The sequence below is a fragment of the Anomalospiza imberbis genome, chromosome 5 (genome assembly GCF_031753505.1).
Source record: "Anomalospiza imberbis isolate Cuckoo-Finch-1a 21T00152 chromosome 5, ASM3175350v1, whole genome shotgun sequence".
NCBI lineage: Eukaryota > Metazoa > Chordata > Aves > Passeriformes > Viduidae > Anomalospiza > Anomalospiza imberbis.
Genome location: NC_089685.1, coordinates 55,488,235 through 55,501,857, shown reverse-complemented (window position 1 = coordinate 55,501,857; position 13,623 = coordinate 55,488,235). Strand labels below are relative to the sequence as shown.

The 13,623-nt window shown below is 43.8% G+C and overlaps 1 long non-coding RNA gene across 1 annotated transcript; it reads right to left on the bottom strand.

The window, feature by feature from the left end:
- Positions 1-2,946: 2,946 nt before the first annotated feature.
- On the bottom strand, positions 2,947-12,205 carry LOC137475023 (uncharacterized). The gene is made up of 3 exons (XR_010999644.1): positions 11,936-12,205; positions 3,712-3,835; positions 2,947-3,114 (listed from the first exon to the last, which is right to left on the bottom strand). It is a non-coding gene; the product is annotated as an uncharacterized lncRNA (long non-coding RNA).
- Positions 12,206-13,623: the final 1,418 nt, after the last annotated feature.

Here is a 13,623-nt window from a genome sequence, read left to right as displayed (position 1 = left end):
CCATTTAGAGCGTCAGGTTGCAGACAGTGGTTATTAATTAATCAGAGGTCAGTTCCATGCTGAGACCAATTGTCCCTCCCAATAAGCACCTTTCTTAAACAAACACAATCCAACCCAAAAACGAGTTTAAATAATCACTCATTCCTCAGGGATGTTTCTGTGCTTGATTTGGTGGCAGTGCAAACTGCAGAGATATGAGGACTATCACCTACATGGGAATGCCTGGGGTGAGCACCGAATTACATTTCTGCAGTTTTGGATACATCAGAGCATGGAAGAGTATCTTGGAATGATCTCAGACAGCAGCTTAAGGCAAAGCACAGTCAGCAAATAAACATTTTTATAACAGCAGCACTGCTTTGCGGCTGCCATGGCGTAACCCCAGCTGGCAACCAAGCTCCACGCAGCCACTTGCTTGCTTCCCCACCAGCACCATCAGGGACAGAATTGGAAGAGTAAAAATGAGAAAACTTGTGGGTTGAGATAAGGGAAGTTTGATGAGTAAAACAACTGCCATGCATGCAAAGTAGGACATGGAATTAATTCACTATTTCTCATGAGCAAGCAGGTGTTCAGACATCCCAGGACAGCAGGACTCCATCATGGGTAAGAGCTAGTTGGGAAGACAAACATCACCACTCCAAATATTTCCTCCACTTCCTCCTTCATCCCACAGCTTTATATACTATGCTTGATGCCACAAGGTATGGGATATCCCTTGGGTCAGTCAGGATCAGATGTCCTGGCTGTGTCCCCTCACAACCCCTTGTGCAGCCCCAGCCTCCCCACGGGCAGGGAGGTGTGAGAAGCAGAAAAGACCTTGACTCTGGGCAAGCCCTGCTCAGCAGTACCAAAACCATCTCTATACCTCTTCAGCATAAATCCAGAACACATGCCCTTATTAGCTCCTTTCTAGTGAAGAAAATTAACTCTACCCCAGCCAAAAGAAACACAGTGGCAAATGTGAATAGAGAAGGTACCTCAATTTCAGAGCTAGAGTTTGAAATTCACCTTGGAAATGGGCCTGTGCACACGAAAAAGCAAACAGAGCTATGCTGATATTGCTGGAAGTCTGATGCATTTTAATATGAGAAATTTAATTGCTGTGCTTTACTTCTGAAGCCCGAGACAGTTGCCCAGGCAGATGTGCTCATTCACAGAGCAGTGAGGAACACAGGTAAGACAGAAGAAAGGGGGATGGGGAACATTAGACATGGCTCAAATAGCTAGAAAGGCAAAAGAGTTTGCTTCCACAAAACAGAAGAGACGGAGCTTGGAAAGATGTGTCCAGTCCAAGTTTCTCTGATCTGAGGGTTCAAAGTACTAATTTGCTTAATGGTGCCAAGGCAGCTCTGCTTTTCAGAGAGAAAACTGTCCACCCATGTCACCAGCTGTGCCCTTGCCTGGGAAACAAGAGGGTGACAGAGGTTTCCTTTTTTCTTTAAGCTCAGAGCCCAATTAACTGTGTGGGTCCCTGGGCACGTGGCAGAGTAGAGGCTGGGGAGGTGAGCAGTGGTAACAGCAGCACCTAGCAGTATTAGTACCTAAGCAGGGGAAGAAGCAGAAGAGAGATCCTAGAAGCATTGACAGACTGAGCAGGGGGACAGGGGGTTCTGGTTTTGTAGAGCAGAATGCAAAGGGGCAGATAGAGAGCAAGAGCTAAGACAGGTATCTCATTTTTACAGGTTTACACTGGGAAATGAGTACAGTCATTAGATCACTACTTATGTATTCAATCATCAACACGCAAGATCTCAAATAGATCTCTTCTTATTAATGGCCATTTCTCTTCAGAACAGACAGATTAATTTTTTTAAAATAAAACAGCCACACTTTAAGTTTACTTTTCCATCCTTACCCCAAAATCGTAACAGACTTACCAGATGATGTTCTCTGAGTAAAGCAAGTTCAGAGAAAGCCTTTCATGGCTGCCACAGCCCTTAGAAGGAAGGTCATTGTCACTGCTGAACCTCAAGATTTTATGGGCCAGACAGGAATATCATGCCCAGAAGCTGCCTGTAAAAAAGACCAGAATGGAATGTGAACCTTTTTCTCTTGAGGGCTGTAAGGCATAGTCTCAAAATGCAGTGTCAGAAAATATTTCCCTCTTAAAAACCCCCTTAACACAAAATCCTCATGTCATTCAGCTTTGAGCTCAGGCTGCAGACATGGCCAGAAGAGAACTGGCTATACTTGTAACCAGAATGGTGGCCTCCCTCAAACAGAGAAATAGTTAGAGACACCCACTGTAATCACTACAAATCACCAGTGGCAAATGCCCACTGCCTGGACCATTCTGGCCAGAAGAAATCCCTGCCCTGACAGGCAGCCCCTCCCTCAGGCTCCTTTTACAAGGCACCATGCAATGCTCACAAGCCTGCAGGACATCCATATCCTCTGGGGAATAAAGCACTTGGAGTGTCTCACATAGCTGGCACTGAAGAACCTTGTATTCCTAAGTGTTTTAACAGTTTAAATTTCAGTCTGTGCTTTTTCTCCTATGTCTGGAGGATACATGCACAGCTTCACTTTCCCCACAATGTCCTACATAACCAAATCAACAGTTCTTCGGTCAGGTAGGTACCTCCTCACACTCAGCAGAGCTGTAGGAAAAGCCCTGCCTCTCTTGGCCCCTCTCTCTGACCTGCTGCCTGGTCTTTGGCAAACAGCTTTGGACACACACTGCAATTTGTCCTCCTGCAAGTTAAAGTCTGGGAAAGAGTATCCTACACGGACTCACACAGTGCCAGGGCACAGCCATGCCATGACTAGGACTTCATACCCAGCAAGTTGGATTGCAAAAGTATTTCTAGGAAGGGAAAGGCTAGCTGACATGACTCCAAGTGTTAGCAGAAATCCCTCCAGGAGCATGGAAGTGTGCCATGTAAAAATCCCTTGTCTGTCAGCAAAAAAAAATCTTGGTTAAGCTCCCCCATTACTCTCACCACGGCATTAATGTGAGCTTTCTCTCACCTAGTAACTCTTTGGTTAGTCCAAATCCTTTGCACACCATCAGTTGGCCATGACAATTAGACAGATTTCCTTCAGTCCAGAAAGCTCAGGACTTCAGGGGGAGTAACAGATTTTAGTGGGGCTACAAGTCTCCTGTGGCAGCTGCAGCACAAAGCAAAGAACAAAGTCACAATGCTGCATATTTAACAGTTGGCTCTTATTTCCTAGGGATAGCTATCAAAATGTGAGCAAAGGCAAAAGGGATTGTAATGCCCTTTAAAAAGAGAAAAGAAAAAAAATCAAAGACAGGATACTGGTCCAAATCTATTTTGGTCACATTATTCATTACTTCTGAAGTTAACCTTTCATATGGTTTAGAAGTCTATGGTATTGCCACACGAATAAAAAATTATCTCTTAACCTAACTAGGCACAATAAGGGAGGAAGAAAGGGACATGGATGAAAGTGCCAGAAGATTTTTAGTACCATAGTTTAGCATTGCTGTTGTTAGCCCCTCAGTTCTGCCACGTTCAGGCCTCTGACGTGCCCTGTGGTGAGAGCTTTGCCCAGAGGTGCCAGGCTGGTCTGCTGTTTGCTGGAAGCAGGACACTGGCACCCACCAGCTTTCCTAATTCTGAGGAACATGCCCAGTCTCCTACTCTGCACTGAAGCCCTCATGGATTCATTAGAAGCCACAGCACAGATGTTTGCAGATTTTCACAGGGGAGTTACAAAAGCCAGAAGATTTTGGAGGCTCACCTGGTGACATTTGTGTCTCACAGGGGTATCCCAGTGACTGCATGATTCCTTCCCAATCTGGAAGGATGACATCCATGTCAAGCTCATCTCCTCAGGAATTTTTGGAGCATTGATAGGTTTTGCCCTGGGAAGAATAAGAATGTAGAGCATTAAATTAATCTTTAATATTAAGTTTTAAAAGGACCTTCACCAGGTACTAGAATAATATGATCCTCATTGAAACACATGGATCATGGCTGAATAGAATCTGAAGAGCAAAGCCTTAAAAAACTAATTTTAAAAGTTTATCTGGAAAAAAAATGTGTTCAACTAGATGTCAAACCAATTAGGAAAACTCCCACATTCCTATGTTGCTAGGCCTTTTTCATTATAATCCTACAAAACTCAAATTCACTTTAGCCTTGTTTTAAGCTTCAGCATTTTGCCCTTACTGCACCTCCACTGGTAGGTACTTCCCTTGTTATGCACACTAAATTGTTTTCTGGTTACTTTCTGACTCTTGGAATTTCCCAGCCTCTTTCTCCCCTGTCATAACATCATCCCAAAGCTCTAGCTCATTCTGACAATAAAGCCTAATTCTATGTTTTAGCTCCTGGGTAAAAGTAATTTAGTTTAGACAGGCACCCACAAACTTCTGTTATTCACCAGCTCTAGAGAAGGAGGGGGGGCGGGGGGGGGGAAGGAGAAAACAGGCTGTTTCAATATGTTGGCACATAAATAGGCATTGAAATCTACTTTAATATAACCAGTCTTGAAAAACTGCCAGCCATAACAAATGCTATTACATAGCAGCGAGTCTGTGTGCTGGAGCATGCTCCAGGGAGCTGTCTGTGAGACTCCTATTCAGGCAAAACTTTGACTGATGGCCCCATTCCTGATAGTATTTTCCTCTGTACTGCATGTAAATAGTTATGATAGCTCAACTGCTATTCTCAGCTGTAATAGATATACTTTTGGAATTTTTTGTGTGCCTTCACAAATAAGCTATTGGAAGAAGAGAATTGTAGAGTGCTCCAAGAGCTCCTTAGCATCTCCTCTATCCTTCCCCCTCTCCTATCCTTTCACTCCCAATTTGGAGTGAACTGACATGCTATACTGTAGATTTGGTGGGTGGTGGGTGTTTTCTTGATGAAAATAATATTCCTAGCATGTTCCATTACCCTAATAGTCTTCAGCAGGAAGCATTGCTGCTGTGTTTGGTAACAAAAGAGTATTCTGGTCCAAGTGCCAGGGAGAAAACAGCTTCTTCCCTATGTCGGAGAGCTACGATGAACATGCACATAGCCCTCCACCATATCCATTCAGAAGTGAAATAGGGCCTCTTCTCTAGAGCAGTAGCCATCACCACTGCTGTGATGTTAACAGGATGAGGGTCTACACCAAATAGATGCTATCCAAAAACTCTCTCCAGAGGCATCACTTAATTTTGGAAATATTTGGAGAAACATGTAAACTAAAATTCACCTGCAGTACCCCAAAAGGCTGGTGATGGATTTCTCCAGCAGATCAGTGTGGATACCTACAGAGATGAAGTTCTTCTGCATAACATCTGCAAACACAATATACTGAACCCACACAGAGGCAGAATAAAGGGGGATGAGGGAAGGGAAGGAAAAAACCCGCAGTGAAATGGTGTGAGGAGATGCTGGGAGAAGGAACACCTTCACCATACCAAATAAAATCTCTGCAAGATCAAGTCTGAATTTTTCCCACTCCTTTCCTATTACTTCCTCCTTCCCCATTTACCTTTCGTGCCAACAAGTTCCAGTTAATTTCTTTTGCTTCCAAGTTGCTGCTTGATACAACACTTTTTCCCCTTCACCGTGTACAGACCCTTTAAAATAGGGAAAAAAAACATTTCCTCAACGTATTTTAAAATGGAATTACCTCAATGTGCTTCTACTCCCTGCCTCACTGCATTTCCAAAAGAGATTTCATTTAACTGCACAGCATCCTGTACACATGCAGATAGAGGGGCCTCCAGAAAATTTAACTTGCTAGTAAACAGCGTTAAAGTTCCCATTTTCTTTTTAATTTAGCTTTCTTTTAATTTGTGAATTGTGTTTATCTGGACTACTGTCTCAGTGATGGGACTGCACCTCAGCAGGGTCAAGTTGAGGAAAATAAAGCCTTCTGCATGGAAGCTGATACATTTTTTGGCATGAAGAGTCACACCCAGAGCCCTCAGTGTCATCCATTCCACCTCCAAGAGGCAAATCACATACCATCACCGTCTCAGAGGATATGGAGGACGGGGGCTCACCTTTGAACATGAAGCTGACAATACAGCAAGTCACAGGTCACTTATGTGGACAAGTGTCCCTAAGGGGATGCCCAAGCATCACAGCTCACTTCTCTGTAGTCCCTTCCACTGTTCTCTGAGGCCCCAAGAGGGCTGTTCTCCTGCTGGATCAATGCAGCACACTGACACAGGGATTAAGGTCTTCAGCCAAGTTTACAGCCTGGGCTCTGCAGCTTAACTTCAGGCTGCCAACTCATCAGAGCCCTGCAACTGGAGCTTTCTGAAACTGGCCCAAGTGAAAGTGGGACATTTCTAGGACTGAATGTCCTCAGCTGGATTGTTTGTTGTTACCTGGAACTTTTCTTCCTCTCTGACTCTTTTTATAAATCCCAAGAAACTCCTCTTGGCAGTTCAGCGATGATGTTACTGAGGGATACTTTACAATAATCTTTGCCATGCCCTTCAGAGACAGTCAGAATATCCAAGAGCACTCTGTGCTTCCCTCATAATGTGATGAGGAAGGAGCAGATATAAATCCCTGGGGCTCTTCCAGCTTCACTTCTGATGCCTATTTTGTAGATAAATGTGCACTTCAGTGATAAAAGCATTAAGACAAGACAGTAAGAGCTTTCCAACAAAACCTGGCAGTCCTGCCCATGATTGAAGAGAGCCTAGCAGGTCAATAAAGTTACTGAGAAATGGGTTTCCAATATTTAGTTTTCTTTTCTTATTTTTTAAACCTATTCCTCCCCTGCCCCAGTATTACTGGACTTGGTGGAAGCCTGAAGATCCTGATATCAATAGCAAGAGCACAGTTATTTACTGGAAAGGCAAAAATGATAGAAAGCTTAACCTACATGTGGCATCTCTCTCTCTATATATATATATAAAAATATTTAAAACTCCCTCTGAACAGCTGGATCATTTCTTAGGTTCAGCATTCAAGCTGGTACCAGCCTGCAGGAGCTCCTGAAGAGTACATGATCAAACAGCAGCCCTGCTGCCTTAACCTTGGAGACACAGGCAGAGACACAGGCTAGGAGCACAAAGGGGTGAGCTGCTGGGCCTTAGAGAAAAGCAGATGTGCTTGCAAATTTTCTCCGAGCTGTGTTTTAAATCAATGCCTGGAAAAGAGATAAACAGGTACCAGGCTGATCACATACCTGAGCTAAAAGACCTACCAGTCTCAAATACTCACTCACTACTGAGGAAGAAATGTTGGTTTGTTGTTTTTTTGTTGTGTTTTTTTTTTAATTAGCCTTGTGACCAGCCCTTGAGAAGAGTTATGAAATATTATACTTTTGTCTATTAAGCCCCTGATTCTCCAGAAACACAGGAGAGCAGGTCTAGCCTACGGTTTCATGTACACACAGTGCATCCAGATTCAGCACTCGTTAAATAAGAGACCAAATCAACAGGGAAATATTTGGAAGCATCTGAGTGGTCATAACAGAGCAGGAGGAGAGAAAACAAGATCACTAATGAGAACTGTGTGTCCCTTTAGTACCAAGCATAATAGGGTTGTTTGCCTCCCAAGGCAGCAATTTTTTAAGTCATACCCTCCACAGAGCAACTGAAATTCTGTGTGTGCGTGTGCTCCCTCCCACACCAAGGTTTTATGAGCTCTCTGCTCAGATGGGATGCTGACACCGTGCTGTGTCTCTGGGCACCTGCATGGGATACCTGCAGGGAGGGAAGAGCTGAGCCCTCCTGCTGGGCAGAAACCCTTCCAGTGCAGAAGGAAGGTGAAGAACATTTGCCTCCTGAGGAAGGGGCTGTGGTGTGAACAGCTCTGCACAGCAGCGCGTGTGAGAGGGAGCACACAGAGAAGAGGCACGAGCCTAAACCTTCTGTGGAAGAGAGCTCAGCCCAGCTGAGTCACAGGGAAGGTGCCTGTGACTCAGGCTGGCTTCAAAAAAATCCAAAGCTCTTCCACCACATTCTAGGTTAAAAGCAATGAGTCAATCACACAGTTTTGCACAAGGGCTTCTGCACACACCCAGCACTTCTGGAGGAGGTGGTCCCTGTGCTGGCATCAGGGGACAGCAGGGAACACCAGTGTAGTGTGTGTGATGCAGTCTGGAAGATGATAAAGCCCAACAGGCTGAGCCACAGGGCTTGTCTCTAGGTTCATTTTAATAGCTGTTTTTGCATTCAGGTTACTGAGCTTGACATGGCTTTGAGCTTGTCCAGAGAGGAGCAGCTCAGCTGAAACAAGCCTGCTTCAGGGTGAGCAAGAGCCTTTTGCATGGTTCCAGCCTTTGCTAACCAGCCCCCAAGCTGCCAATGATGTCCCCACAGCTGGTGGCTGTGCTGCACTTCCCTGAGGAGAGAAATTATCCCCGCCTCCTCTTGCTTACCACTTTGGGGGGCCTATTTTTATCCTGGTGGTGTGATGTTGTGGAGCACCAGCATGGATGCCAGTGGGAAGAGGAGGAAAGCACAGGCTGCCTGCTAACCAGCTGGCTGCTGCACGAGGCTGTGAGCAGCACCGATAGCACGTCCCTCCTGAACAGATTGCTTTTTAAATCCTGAGCAACTGCAGTCGCCAGTTTGTTGCCAAAGCTCATGTCAGCCAGCAACCCAGGGCTACTTCAGCCTTTTCATCATCCTTCCTCATACACAGTATAGGATGTGGGGAAACATTTAGATGCTTAACAGGCAGGAGGAGGCACATTAGTAGGACAGGGCTGTTTGCTGGGTTTTAGATGCAGCAGCAAGCTGACAGTGTCTCATCCAAACCACAGCTCTGTTTAAGCAAAATATATGTATAAGAGATTCAGTCCAAACCATGGAAGATAAAAAAGCAATGCCTTATTTCAAGGATGGCAAGGGGGAGAGAGAGAGAGAAGATTAAGCAACACACCAAGTGCACAAGAAATCTGCAGCACCAGTGGTAATGGATCCCTGCTCCTCTACTTCCCACAATAGGAAGACAATCCTATAAAGGTCAGATAAAGGAGCCAACTACCTGTATATTGAAATTCTGAGTCGGTATCTCACTCAAAGAACCCTCAGGGCTTTGAACCTTTTGTATGAAGGCCTATGTGAGAGCTGTGTGCACTGCCACAGCCTCCACCTTTGGGAAAGATTTACACTACAGAGCTGAGCAACTCCCTGCATCCATTGAGCACCTGGCCAGAGAGCCAGTACTGCCTTCAGAGCCAGTGGCCAGCAGCCAGTTGTGTCAGATCCAAGGGGATGGCCAGCCAGCTCCCATCTTATCTGTGGGGATGACCTGGCTACCACACAAATGATGACTTGTTTTGATGATTGGTTTTAGCTTAGGAGAACGTTCTCCCTCAGTCAGCATCTTTCTAACATTTCTGTTAGGTCAGTGTGGGACTGAGGAAGATGCCACAAGGGAGAAAGGCAACTGCAGCACAAAGCAGGAGAGTTCAAGTGTTCATCTGATCTGAGAGTGGATCCACAGCATGCTATTTTCTTTAATATATACTTTAATTTCCTGCTCCTAACTGCACCATATTTTATTCAGCATGCAGGGAAAAAAAGAAAAAATTCATTTATATCAGCAGAAATCTTCCATTTTCTGCTGGCAGCAATAGGATAAAATGTAGGATGGGCAGAAATACAAACACTCTGTCCAGGATTAGGTTTTTCCTCTTAAGAAATGACAAGGGACAATCACACCTATTCATTAACATAGCTGGCTGTATGTGTGCACATGCAGGAGAGGAAGAGGGATCAAGCTCTGGAATAAAAAGGTTTTGCATCAGCAGTTTCTTAGTGCATCTGCTTCAAGCCAAAGAGAAACATTTCTCTAGAATGACTAATTAATTTATTTAGCACGTAAAAAAATATACTTGGAGTTACATCTAGAACATTTCTGAAATCTCTCAAATCCCATCGGATTACACAAGATAAAGTGGTGGATTTTTCCAATTGCCAATGAAACCATAAAGCCAAATTCCCCCTGACCTGAGTAGGCTCAGAAGGAAAGAAACCTTTAGGGAAGAAGAGAGAGAGCTGGTGCAGGGAAGCAGTATGCCAATGCTGGGTTCACGTGGAATACTTTAAACAGGTTTTTTCCCCCCAGTTCCCTGTATGAGAGCCCTCCAGTTTAAGAACAGGGGCCTCTTCTTTTTGTAAGATGCCATCACTTTTGTGCAATCAGTGCTTATTCACTAGCAAATGCTACTCTTTCTCTGGCAAAATTTATCCTGCAGAATTCTGAATGTGGTGCTAATAATATCTAGATACATAAATGCACAAGTTCAGCTTAGAGCATTTTCCCAAACTCTTCTGCCCATCAAAGCGTGGGGCTGGTAGGCATTTCCACAAGCAGCAGCCTTTTACTGAGAAAAGTATCTGTCCAAAGATTATACTCAATTTGAGAGTCAGAAGTGTAAAACACAAGTCTGATGCTTCTGAAACTCCCATTCTAATTTCAATTAAGCTTTGTTTAGGGAGAAGTTATGAGGAAAAGGAGGAAGCGGAGATTTGCTGGAGGAAATCACCTGGATTTTCTTTTCCTTCATCTTAAGTTGCCTTAAGAAGCCTACCAGACAAAATCCCAATGCACTTGGGATATTTTATACACAGGCATTATATTCAGGACTCATCCCAGACAAAGACAACTCAACTTTCTTCAGCAGTCCCATCCAGTCCAGGAAAATCCTCACCCTTGAACAGACCCCTGGTTTCTTGGGGCTGGCACCACCCCCACCCCATCTGACAATGCTGTCAAGGGTAAGTGGTCCATCTCCAATGCTGCAAACCAAAGGGCCACCAGAACCATTCTAGTAACCGAGAGAGGAGTCAGTCATCTCATTTGGCCTCCGCACTGCTGCAGGTAAGAAGAGAACTGTTGGAATCCTATTTCCCCAGAAAAGCCCTCCTGCAGGAACTGGGACTAGAGCTGCTGGTGCCACTCAGCAGCAGCCTGAACTGTGGGATTATGCCATGACATGGAGCATTACAATCGAGGACACACCTCGATTCCAACCTTCAATTAAAGAGAACCACTACAAAGATATCACTAGACAATTTTAACACACGAGATTAAAAACTCACCTACTATTTATCAAAATTCTGTAACAAAAGCTTTGTCTCCAACCCAACAAAAACACCCAGTCAAGAATTTTACACTACATAGATGACTTACTCATTGCAACACCAACTCAAAAAAAAATAGAACAGACTCAAGACAGCGTCGTCGCTGAAGTTCAAAATACTAGACTAAAAATTTCAACATCAAAAATACAAGAAAACTCACCCTAGAAATATTTGTATTTCTATAACTATATTATACTATAAATACTTTAAAATTAATTATCTAAAATTAGCCCTCATAAGTCTTACTACACTATATCTTTCATAATTCTAATTCTTTAAAATATTTAATCTTATTTACAAAACCATCTTTTATTTTTAATCCTATTTCTCTCTTAACAATATCTATCTTATTTTATAATATTTCTTATCTCAAAATTTACACACAAATACATACTATATAAACTTTCTATAAAACTTTAAAAATTCTCTACAAATTAATTTCCCACATTCAACGAAGAGACTATTTAAAGGCTTGGTTATCATTGAATGAGGACTGAGCACAGAAGACTGAAACAAAATATGACTGAAGTGTGCTCTTTAGTGTTACACATAATTTATTAGTCCACCATAAGGTTGCAATATTGAGCAGAACTTGCATTTTAGCTTGGCAATGCCTCAGTCAGAATTACTTGGCCTTTTATTTACTCAGCTGTTCTTACCCACTTGCCTTGTGATTTTGGGAAGATCAGTCAGTTCTTCAACAGTGCTACAAGAATTTTATAAAAACAATACAAGTCATAGTTCACCTTGACAAAAGAGTGACATGAAAAAGAGTTCCAAGCACGTGACAATGGGAAATGTTCCATTGGGATCATAGATGGGCCCTGGGAAGTGCAAGTCCTTTCCAGTCCTTTCCCCTAAGTGACCCACAGACATCCATACGCAGACATTTTCAAGAGCACTCACCTCTAATATTTCTTCCCCTGACAGGAGTCCTGGTCTCCCACAGAAACAAAGCCAGCACAAAGGATCCTGGCTGCGATCCCCCCAGGATAACTGAAGCAGTGATTTATCATCTCACAGACTTCATTCTCAAGTACAGGTGCTCATGTCTGCTGCAACTACCTAGCCCTGCTCGCATCTGGCTGGGAAATAAATTTGAGGTTAAGTCTGGGCAGAAGAATAAAATACTTCTGAGAGAAATGTAATTTCAGAAGCATCAAGGGAAATGTTGAAGTCAGAGCTCAGCATGCCTAAGTGGGGATGCACCCCAGTGGTCTTCACCTGTCTCATCTGACCAGGGCAGAGAGGAACAAGCTGCCTGAACAGATACTTGTAAAGGAAGAGGGGAAAACAACCCCACGTATTGTGACCAACCTCCAAAGAGGTCATGAAAAGAAATTTAAAAAAGGTGCAAGGACCTGGAAAAACAAATTCCCTACCTCTTCAGTCAGTTGAGAAGACTACTGGGACAGATAACACGGACCTCCTGAGACTAAAGTGAAGGCTTCACTGTGCAAACACAAACCACTAAGGTTTTACAGAAGCCTAGTGTGAGCCACTCGAGCTTCTTTCCCACATGCATTTCTTCCTCTTCCCCCTTAGGAAGAAAGAGTCAGCAACGTTTTTATAGACAGGTGTACTGCTTGGCACTAAGGGAGTAAGATGTTGAGGGTACACAGCCATCTCTACTAGATTTTAAGACTTTTTACTGCCAGTAGTAAGGACCAGGTATAAAGCATACTTCCTTACACTGCAAGTTAGCTGAATGAAGCCAGAGTTACTGGATTTCAGTTCTCATTCTTCACCCTGGCTACTTGCCAGTCATTTTGCCTTGCTACCAACACTTTTATCTGCACATATCGATCTGTTTTGAGAAATATTACAGTGTCAAATACACCAAAGTCAGCATTTTTGATCGTATTGCTTGGGTTTAACCAGTTCTGTTGACTCTTTTAGAGCTCTACAATGGTCTTGGGCTGTCACAGTCCAGGGCAAGGGTTTATTGGACCTGTATGATGAAATCAAACATATTGATATGATGATATTGATGTATGATGAAATCAAACATATTGGAGTTACTTACAGTCAGCCACAGAGCTTCCTAATTCAGCAGCCACACATCCCTTCTGGCTCTTCTCTGATTGATCACTCACTCCCAGGAGCAGGAGCTTCTCACGGTGACAATTGTGTTGCATCAGTTCTGGCTCTGATAGCAGAGAGTCCAATTAACTTTAATGGATCTCCTACAAGGAAAACCAAACTCTTCCATCTCGAAAATCAGTGTTCTTGGAGAAAGGGCAGAAGAAAGCTTTTGCAGATGACAAAAAGGTGTGAATACAATTTATAGCTGTAGCCCCAGCCTGGAGGACCAGGGGAGAGCACAGCATGTGGGGGGAGAGCACACCAATAGCCACACACAGGGGGCAGGCTGATGACAGCCCTGTCACACTGGCAACCTCCAAGCAGCTTCAGGGCAGCACTGAGGACAGCCTCCTCAGTCTCACTAACGTGCCTGAACAGTCACTGAGGAATAACTGGGGAAAAAAACATGGGTGTCTGCAAAAGAGCCAGACATCTCTCCATACCTTCACAGGCAAATTTCTTGTTTTCCTGGATAACCTCACACCATGGATCAGCAAGGCCAAACATGT